Below are 9,715 nucleotides of genomic sequence, written 5' to 3'. Positions count from 1 at the left end.
AACAGCTGATCTTTCAGCAGAAACTCTGCAAGTTTCAGCAGAAACTCTGGCAGGACATATTTATAGTGATGAAAGGGAAAAAGCTACAACCAAGATTACTCTACCCAGCAAGGATCTCATTCAGATTCAACGGAAAAATTAAAACTTTTACAGACAAGCAAAAGCTAAGAGAATTCAGCACCACCAAACCAGCTTTACAACAAATGCTAAAGGAACTTCTCTAGGCAGGATACACAAGAGAAGGAAAAGACTTATAATAACAAACAAAAACAATTAAGAAAATGGTAATAGGAACATACATATTGATAACTACCTTAAATGTAAATGGATCAAATGCTCCAACCAAAAGAATGGATACAAAAATAAGACCCACAAATATGCTGTCTACAAGAGATCCACTTCAGACCTAGGGACACGTACAGACTGAAAGTGAGGAGATGGAAAAAGATATTCCATGCAAATGGAAATCAAAAGAAAGCTGGAGTAGCACTTCTCGTATCAGACAAAATAGACTTTAAAATAAAGACTCTTACAAGAGACAAAGAAGGGCACTACATAATGATCAAAGGATCAATCCAAGAAGAAGATATAACAATTTTAAATATTTAAGCACCCAACATAGGAGCAACTCAATACATAAGGCAAAGGCTAACAGCCATAAAAGGGGAAATTGACAGTAACACAATAATAGTAGGGGACTTCAACACCCCACTTTCACCAATGGACAGATCATCCAAAATGAAAATAAATAAGGAAACACAAGTTTTAAATGATACATTAAACAAGATGGACTTACTTCATATTTATAGGACATTCCATCCAAAAACAGCAGTTTACACTTTCTTCTCAAGTGCTCATGGAACATTCTCCAGGATAGATCATATCTTGGGACACAAATCAAGCCTTGGTAAATTTAAGAAAATTGAAATTGTATCAAGATCTTTTCTGACCACAAAGCTATAAGACTAGATATCAATTACAGGAAAAAATCTGTAAAACATACAAACACATGGAGGCTAAACAATACACTACTAAATAACCAAGAGATACAAACAATACATTACTAAATAACTGAAGAAATCAAAGAGGAAATCAAAAAATACCTAGAAACAAATGACAAAGGAAACACGATGACCCAAAACTTATGGGATGCAGAAAAAGCAGTTCTAAGAGGGAAGTTTATAGCAATAAAATCCTACCTCAAGAAAAAAGAAACATCTCAAATAAACAACTTAAACTTACACCAAAAGCAATTAAAGAAAGAAGAACAAAAAAACTCCAAAGTTAGCAGGAGGAAAGAAATCATAAAGATCAGATCAGAAATAAATGAAAAAGAAATGAAGGAAATGATAGCAAAGGTCAAAAGTAAAAACTGGTTCTTTGAGAAGATAAACAAAATTGATAAACCATTAGCCAGACTCATCAAGAAAAAAAGGGAGAAGACTCAAATCAATGGAATTAGAAATGAAAAGGAGAAGTAAAAACTGACACTACAGAAATACAAAGGATCATGAGAGATTACTATAAGCAACTATATGTTAATAAAATGGACAACCTGGAAGAAATGCACAAATTCATAGAAAAGCACAACCTTATGAGACTGAACCAGGAAGAAATAGAAAATATAAACAGACAAATCACAAGCACTAAAATTGAAACTGTGATTAAAAATCTTTCAACAAACAAAAGCCCAGGACCAGATGGCTCCACAGGTGAATTCTATCAAACATTTAGAGAAGAGCTAACACCCATCCTTCTCAAACTCTTCCAAAATATGGCCAAGGTAGGAACACTCCCAACCTCTTTCTACGAAGCCACCATCACCCTGATACCAAAACCAGACAAAGATGTCACAAAGAAAGAAAACTACAGGCCAATATCTCTGATGAACATAGATGCAAAAATCCTCAACAAAATACTAGCAAACAGAATCCAACAGCACATTAAAAGGATCGTATACCATGATCAAGTGGACTTTATCCCAGGAATGCAAGGATTCTTCAATATACGAAAATCAATCAATGTGATACACCATATTAACAAGTTGAAGGATAAAAATCATATGATCATCTCAATAGATGCAGAAAAAGCTTTTGACAAAATTCAACACCCATTTATGATAAAAACCCTCCAGAAAGTAGGCATAGAGGGAACTTTCCTCAACATAATAAAGACCATATATGACAAACCCACAGACAACATCATTCTCAATGGTGAAAAAGTGATACCACTTCCACTAAGATCAGGAACAAGACAAGGTTGTCCACTCTCACCCCTATTATTCAACATAGTTTTGGAAGTTTTAGCCACAGCAATCAGAGAAGAAAAAGAAAAAAGGAATCCAAATTGGAAAAGAAGAAGTAAAGCTGTCACTGTTTGCAGATGACATGATACTATACATAGAGAATCCTAAAGCTGCTACCAGAAAATGACTAGAGCTAATCAACGAATTTAGTAAAGTAGCAGGATACAAAATTAATGCACAGAAATCTCTTGCATTCCTATACACTAATGATGAAAAATCTGAAAGACAAACACTCCCATTTACCATTGCAACAAAAAGAATAAAATACCTAGGAATAAACCTACCTAAGGAGACAAAACACCTATATGCAAAAACTATAAGACACTGATGAAAGAAATTAAAGATGCTACAAACGGATGGAGAGATATATCTATGTCTTGGATTGGAAGAATCAACACTGTGAAAATGACAATACTACCAAAAGCAATCTACAGATTCAATGCGATCCCTATCAAACTATGAATGGCATTTTTCACATAACTAGAACAAAAATTTCACAATTTGTATGCAAACACAAAAGACCCCAAATAGCCAAAGCAATATTGAGAAAGAAAAACAAAGCTGGAGGAATCAGGCTCCCTGACTTCAGACTATACTACAAAGCTACAGTAATCAAGACAGTATGATACTGTCACAAAAACAGAAATATAGATCAATGGAACAGGATAGAAAGCCCAGAGATAAACCCACACACATATGGTCACCTTATCTTTGATAAAGGAGGCAAGAACATACAATGGAGAAAAGACTGCCTCTTCAATAAGTGGTGCTGGGAAAACTGGACAGCTATATGTAAAAGAATGAAATTAGAACACTCCCTAACATCATACACAAAAATAAACTCAAAATGGATTAAAGAACTAAATGTAAGGCCAGACACTATAAAACTCTTAGAGGAAAACAGGCAGAACACTCCATGACATAAATCACAGCAAGATCCTTTTTGATCCACCTCCTAGAGAAATGGAAATAAAAACAAAAATAGACAAATGGGACCTAATGAAACTTAGAAGCTTTGGCACAGCAAAGGAAACCATAAACAAGACAAAAAGACAACCCTCAGAATGGGAGAAATATTTGCAAATGAAACAACTGACATAGGATTAATCTCCAAAATATACAAGCAGCTCATACAGCTCAATATCAAAAAAACAAACAACCCAATCCCAAAATGGGCAGAAGAGCTAAATAGACATTTCTCCAAAGAAGACATACAGATTGCCAACAAACACATGAAGGGATGCTCAACATCACTAATCATTAGAGAAATGCAAATCAAAACTACAACAGGGTATCACCTCACACCGGTCAGAATGGTCATCATCAAAAAAATCTACAAACAATAAACGCTAGAGAGGGTGTGGAGAAAAGGGAACCCTCTTGCCCTGCTGGTGGGAATATAAATTGATACAGCCAGTATGGAGAACAGTAAGGAGGTTCCTCAAAAAACTAAAAATAGAACTACTATACGACCCAGCAATCCCACTACTGGGCACATACCCTGAGAAAAACAATATTTCAAAAAGTGTCATGTACCACAATGTTCATTGCAGCTCTATTTACAGTAGCCAGGACATGGAAGCAACCTAAATGTCCACTGACAGAAGAATGGATAAAGAAGATGTGGCACATACATACAATGGAATATTACTCAGCCATAAAAAGAAAGGAAATTGAACTATTTGTAGTGAGGTGGATGGACCTAGCGTCTGTCATACAGAGTGAAGTAAGTCAGAAAGAGAAAAACAAATACCGTATGCTAACACATATATATGGAACCAAAAAAAAAAAAAAAAACGTTCTGAAGAACCTAGGGACAGGACAGCAATAAAGGCGCAGACGTAAAGAATGGACCTGAGGACATGGGGAGGGTGAGGGGTAAGCTGGGACAAAGTGAGAGAGTGGCATGGTCATCTATACACTACCAAATGTAAAATAGATAGCTAGTGGGAAGCAGGCGCATAGCACAGGGAGACTAGCTCCATGTTTTGTGACCACCTAGAGGGGTGGGATAGGGAGGGTGGGAGGGAGACACAAGAGGGAGGAGATATGGGGATATATGTATACGTATACTGATTCACTTTTTTATAAAGCAGAAACTAACACACCATTGTAAAGTAATTATACTCCAATAAAGATACTAAATAAATAAATAAAAGTTTTCTATGAAAAAATGCAAAAAAATTGGGAATTAATTAATTAATTAATTAAAATAAATAAAATACCACCTCCAGTCTCTCTCTATCCCCTGGGCTTTATTGGTTATTGTTCATAGTGTTTAGCATTAAATGATATTAAATTATCAGTTTTCTTTTTTGTGAATTAGCTTATTGTCTGTCTCCTCAGCCAGCATATAATTCCATGAGAGCCAGGATTTGCTGTCCTGTTGACAACCATATCCTCAGTTCCTAAACACTCCATAAACATTTGAATAAATGAATTAACATTAACTTGCATTAACATGCAAGTCCTACTTACTTTTTGTTCATAGCATTTAGCACTGTTCACAATTATAATCTTATGCAAATATTTTACTCATGTTTGCCTCCCAGATAGACTTAAAGCCCTTAGAGGGCAGGAATCACAACAGTTTTGCCCCCAGTTGAAACGTAAGTATTTAGCACAGTGCCTGATACTGAGTGAGCTTAAAAGTATTTGTTGACTGGACTTCCTTGGTGGCGAAGTGGTTGGGAATCCACCTGCCAATGCAGGGGACACAGGTTCAAGCCCTGGCCTGGGACCACATGCCACAGAGCAACTAAGCCCGTGCGCCAAAACTACTGAGCCTATGTTCTAGAGCCCATGAGCCACAATTACTGAGCCCACGTGCCACAACTAGTGAAACTCGTGCACCTACAGCCTGTGATCTGCAACAAGAGAGGTCACTGCAATGAGAAGCCCATGCACAGCAAAGAGTAGCCCCCACTTGCCACAACTAGAGAAAGCCTGCATGCAGCAATGAAGAGCCATTGCAGACAAATAAATAATTTTTTTTAAAAAAAGTAGTTGTTGACTGAAATCAGTGAATGCAGGATTTAATAAATGAAGGCATGAACAGAAAAATAATAATAATAATATCTAGCAACCCACAATGTACAATTAATAACATCTACTATCTAATCAGAAATTAACAGATATGCAAAAAAATAGAAAACAGAATTTTCTCCATAAGAAGAATCAGTCAGTAGAAACAGACCCACAGCTGGTGGAACAAGCCGACAAGAACAGCAAAATAGCCATTGTAAATATACTCCATTTTTCAGAAGGTAGAAAAAAACATGACCATAATAAGAAAAATATAGAAGAAATAAAAAAGAAGCAAATGCAAATTCTAGAGATTAAAAAAATACAATATATGAAATGAAAAATACACTAGATGGGATTACAGGATGTTTGACACTGCAGAAAAAAGATCAGTGACTTTGAAAAGATAGCAGTAGAAACTGTCCAAAATGAAGCATTGAGAGAAAAGAGACTGGGAAAAAAATTGGATCATTAAATCCAGATCATCAATAGAGAACAAAATGAAGTAGTCTAACATATGTGAAATTGAAGTTCCATAAAAAGAGGGAGGGGACTAGCAGATACAACATTTAAAGAAAAAGACCATGTATTTTTTTCAAATATGGTGAAAATTATAACCCCACAAATTCAAGAATTTCAATGAACTCTAGGCTGAATAAATCTCAAAAAAAATTCAAGGTATATCATAATAAAAATCCTCAAATCCATGATTAAAAAAAGAAAAATTTTAAGGCAGCCAGACACATTATATACAGAAAAACAAAGACGAAAATGACAGCAAGGGACTTATCTGGTGGCACAGTGGTTAAGAATCCACCTGCCAATGCAGGGGACACAGGTTCAATACCTGGTCTGGGAAGATCCCACATGCTGCGGAGCAACGAAGCCCATGTGCCACAACTACTGAGCCTGCGAGCCACAACTACTGAGCCCATGAGCCACAACTACTGAAACCTGAGTGCCTAGAGCCCATGCTCCACAACAAGAGAAGCCACCGCAAGGAGAAGCCCCCACACCACAATGAAGAGTAGCCCCCACTCGCCACAACTAGAGAAAGCCCGTGAGCAAACACCAAGACCCAATGCAGCCCAAAAATACATAAACGAATAAAATTTATTTTTTAAAAAAATGACAGCAAACTTCATGTCAGAAGCTACGCAAGTCAGAAGAAAATAGAAAAACACCGAGACGGTAAAGAGAAAAAAACTGTCAACCAAGAATTCTTTAACCCAGCAAAAATATCCTTCAAGTCTGAAGATGAAATGCAGGCTTACCACAGAGATATTGCAGGTTCAGTTCCAGACCACCGCAATAAAGTGAGTACTGCACTAAAGAAAGTCACATGAATTTTTTGGTTTCCCAGTTTACGTAAAAGTTATGTTTACTATATTGTTTATACCACACTGTAGTCCATTAAGTGCGCAACTGTGTTATGTCTAAAAAAGCAATGTACATACCTTAACTTTAAAATCTTTATTGCTAAAAAATGCTAATTATTATCTGAGCCTTCAATGAGTCATAATCTTTTTTCTGCTGAAGGGTCTTGCCTCGGTGTTGACTGCTGACTGATCAGGTGTATGTGTATCTTTGTGCATGCGGTGACACTCATCCACCCCGATCAGGAAGAGGGTGTTGAGCTCCATGAGTTCCTCATCCTTCAGTCTGCTCAGCACCTTCTGCAGTGGCTCAGCTGTACAGATTCAGGTCACGACTCCAGGCCAGGTGGCTAAAGATGGTTGCTGAAGGTTGGGGTTGCTGCAGCAAAATCATAAAATAAGACAATCAATTGGCTCATCCTTTCATGAACATTTATCTGTAGCTTGCAATGTTTTTTATAGCATTTTACAGTAAAACTTTCAAAATTGGAGTCATTCCTCTCAAATCCTGCCACTGCTTTATCATCTAAGTTTACATAATATTCTAAATCTACACGGCATCTTCACCAGAAGTAGTTCCTATCTCAAGAAACTACTTTCTTTGCTCCATCCCTAAGAAGCAATCCCTCATCCATTAAAATTTTATCACAAGATTGCAGCAATTCCGTCACATCTTCAGGCTCCACTTCTAATTCTAGTTCTCTTGCTATTTTCACCACATCTGTAGTCACTTTCTCCGCTGAGGTCTTGAATCCCTGGAAGCCACTTGTGAGGGTTGGAATCAACTTCTTCCAAATGCCTGTTAATGTTGATGTTTTGACCTCTTCCCATGAATTATGAATGTTCTTAACTGCATCTAGCATGGTAAATTCTTTCCAGAAGATGTTCAATTTACTTTGCCTAGATTCATCAGAGGAATCACTATCCATGGCAGCGATAACCTTACAAAATGTATTTCTTAAATAATAAGATTTGAAAGTCAAAATTACCCCTTGATCCATGGGCTGCAGAATGGATGTTGTGTTAGAAGGCATGAAAACAACATTAATCTTGTTGTACATCTCCATCAGAGCTCCTGGGTGACCACATACATTGTCAATGAGCAGTAATATCTAAAGGAATCTTTTTTTCTGAGCCCTATGTGTCAACAGTGGGCTTAAAATATTCAGTCAACCATGTTGTAAACAGATGTGCTGTCATCCAGGTTTTGTTGTTCTAATTACAGAGCACAGGCAGAGTAGATTTAGCATAATTCTTAAGAACCCTAGGATTTTCAGAATGGCAAATTAACATTGGCTTCAACATAAAGTCACCAGCTGCATTAGGCCCTAACAAGAGAATCAGCCCGTCCTTTGAAGCTTTAAAATCAGACATTGACTTCTCCTCTTTAGCTATGAAAGTCCTAGATGGCATCTTCTTCTAATAGAAGGCTATTTCATCTGCACTGAAAATCTGTTGCTTAATGTAGCCACCATAATAAATTATCTTAACTAGATCTTCTGGATAACTTGCTGCAGCTTCTACATCAGCACTCGCTGCTTCACCTTGCACTTTCATGTTATGGAGACGGCTTCTTTCTCTAAACCTCATGAATCAACCTCTGCTAAGTTCAGACTTTTCTTCCACAGCTTCCTCACCTCTCAGCCTTCTTAGAGTTGAAGAGAGTTAGGGCCTTGCTCTGGACTAGGCTTTGGCTTAAGGGAATGTTGTAGCTGCTTTGATCTTCTATCCAGACCACTAAAACTTTCTCCATATTAGCAATAAGGCTGTTTCACTTTCTTAACATCTGTGTATTCACTGGAGTAGCACTTTTAATTTCCTCCAAGAACTTTCCATTTGCATTCACAACTTGGCCAACTGTTTGGCACAAGAGGCCTAGCTTTCAGCCTATCTTGGCTTTCTGCATAAGCTTGGCTTCCTCGCTAAGCTGAATCATTTGACTTAAAGTGAGAGACATGCAACTCTTCCTTTCACTGGAATACTTAGAGGCCATTGTAAGGTTATTAATGGGCCTAATTTCAATGTTGTTGTGTCTCAGGCAATAGGGAGGCCCAACAGAGGGAGAGAGAAGGGGAAACAGCCAGTCAGTGGAGCAGTTAGAGCATATACAATATTTATCGATTAAGTTTGCCATCTTATATGGGTGCAATTCATGACACCTCAAAACAATTACAATAGTAACATCAAAGATCACTAATCACAGATCACCATAACAAATATAATAATAATGGAAAAGTCTGAAATATTTCGAGAATTACCAAAATGTGGCACAGAGACAGAAAGAGAGCATATGCTGTTAGAAAAATGGTGCCAATAGACTTGATCAATGCAGGGTTGCCACAAACCTTCTATTTTTATTTATTTATTTATTTATTTTTGCAGTACGCGGGCCTCTCACTGCTCTGGCCTCTCCCGTTGCGGAGCACAGGCTCTGGACGCGCAGGCTCAGCAGCCATGGCTCACGGGCCCAGCCGCTCCGCGTCATGTGGGATCTTCCTAGGCCGGGGCACGAACCCGCGTCCCCTGCATCGGCAGGCGAACTCTCAACCACTGTGCCACCAGGGAAGCCCAAAACCTTCTATTTTTATACAGCACAGTATCTTCAAAGAGCAATAAAGTGAAGCACAATAAAATGGGTATGGCTATAAAGACGATTTAGACAAACAAATCTCAGGGGGGTTATTGGCAGAAGACCTGTACTACAAGAAATGATAAAGGAAGTTCTTCAGGAAAACAGAAAATGATACCAGATAGAAATTTTGATCAACACAAAAGAATGAAGCATACCAGGAGCGGTAAATATGTGGGTAAATATAAAAGACTCTTTTTTCTCATCTTGAATCCCTTTAGAAACTAATTGACAATTTAAATTAAAAATAATAATAATGCATTTTGGAGTTTATATTACACATACAAGTAAAATTTATGAAAACAATAGCAAAAAGAACAGGAGGGAGAATACTGTTATAAGGTTCTTATACTATATTAAGTGGTACAGTATTGTTTGAAG

This window comes from Orcinus orca, chromosome 1 (genome assembly GCF_937001465.1).
Source record: "Orcinus orca chromosome 1, mOrcOrc1.1, whole genome shotgun sequence".
Lineage (NCBI taxonomy): Eukaryota > Metazoa > Chordata > Mammalia > Artiodactyla > Delphinidae > Orcinus > Orcinus orca.
Note: the sequence above shows the minus strand (reverse complement) of the source record.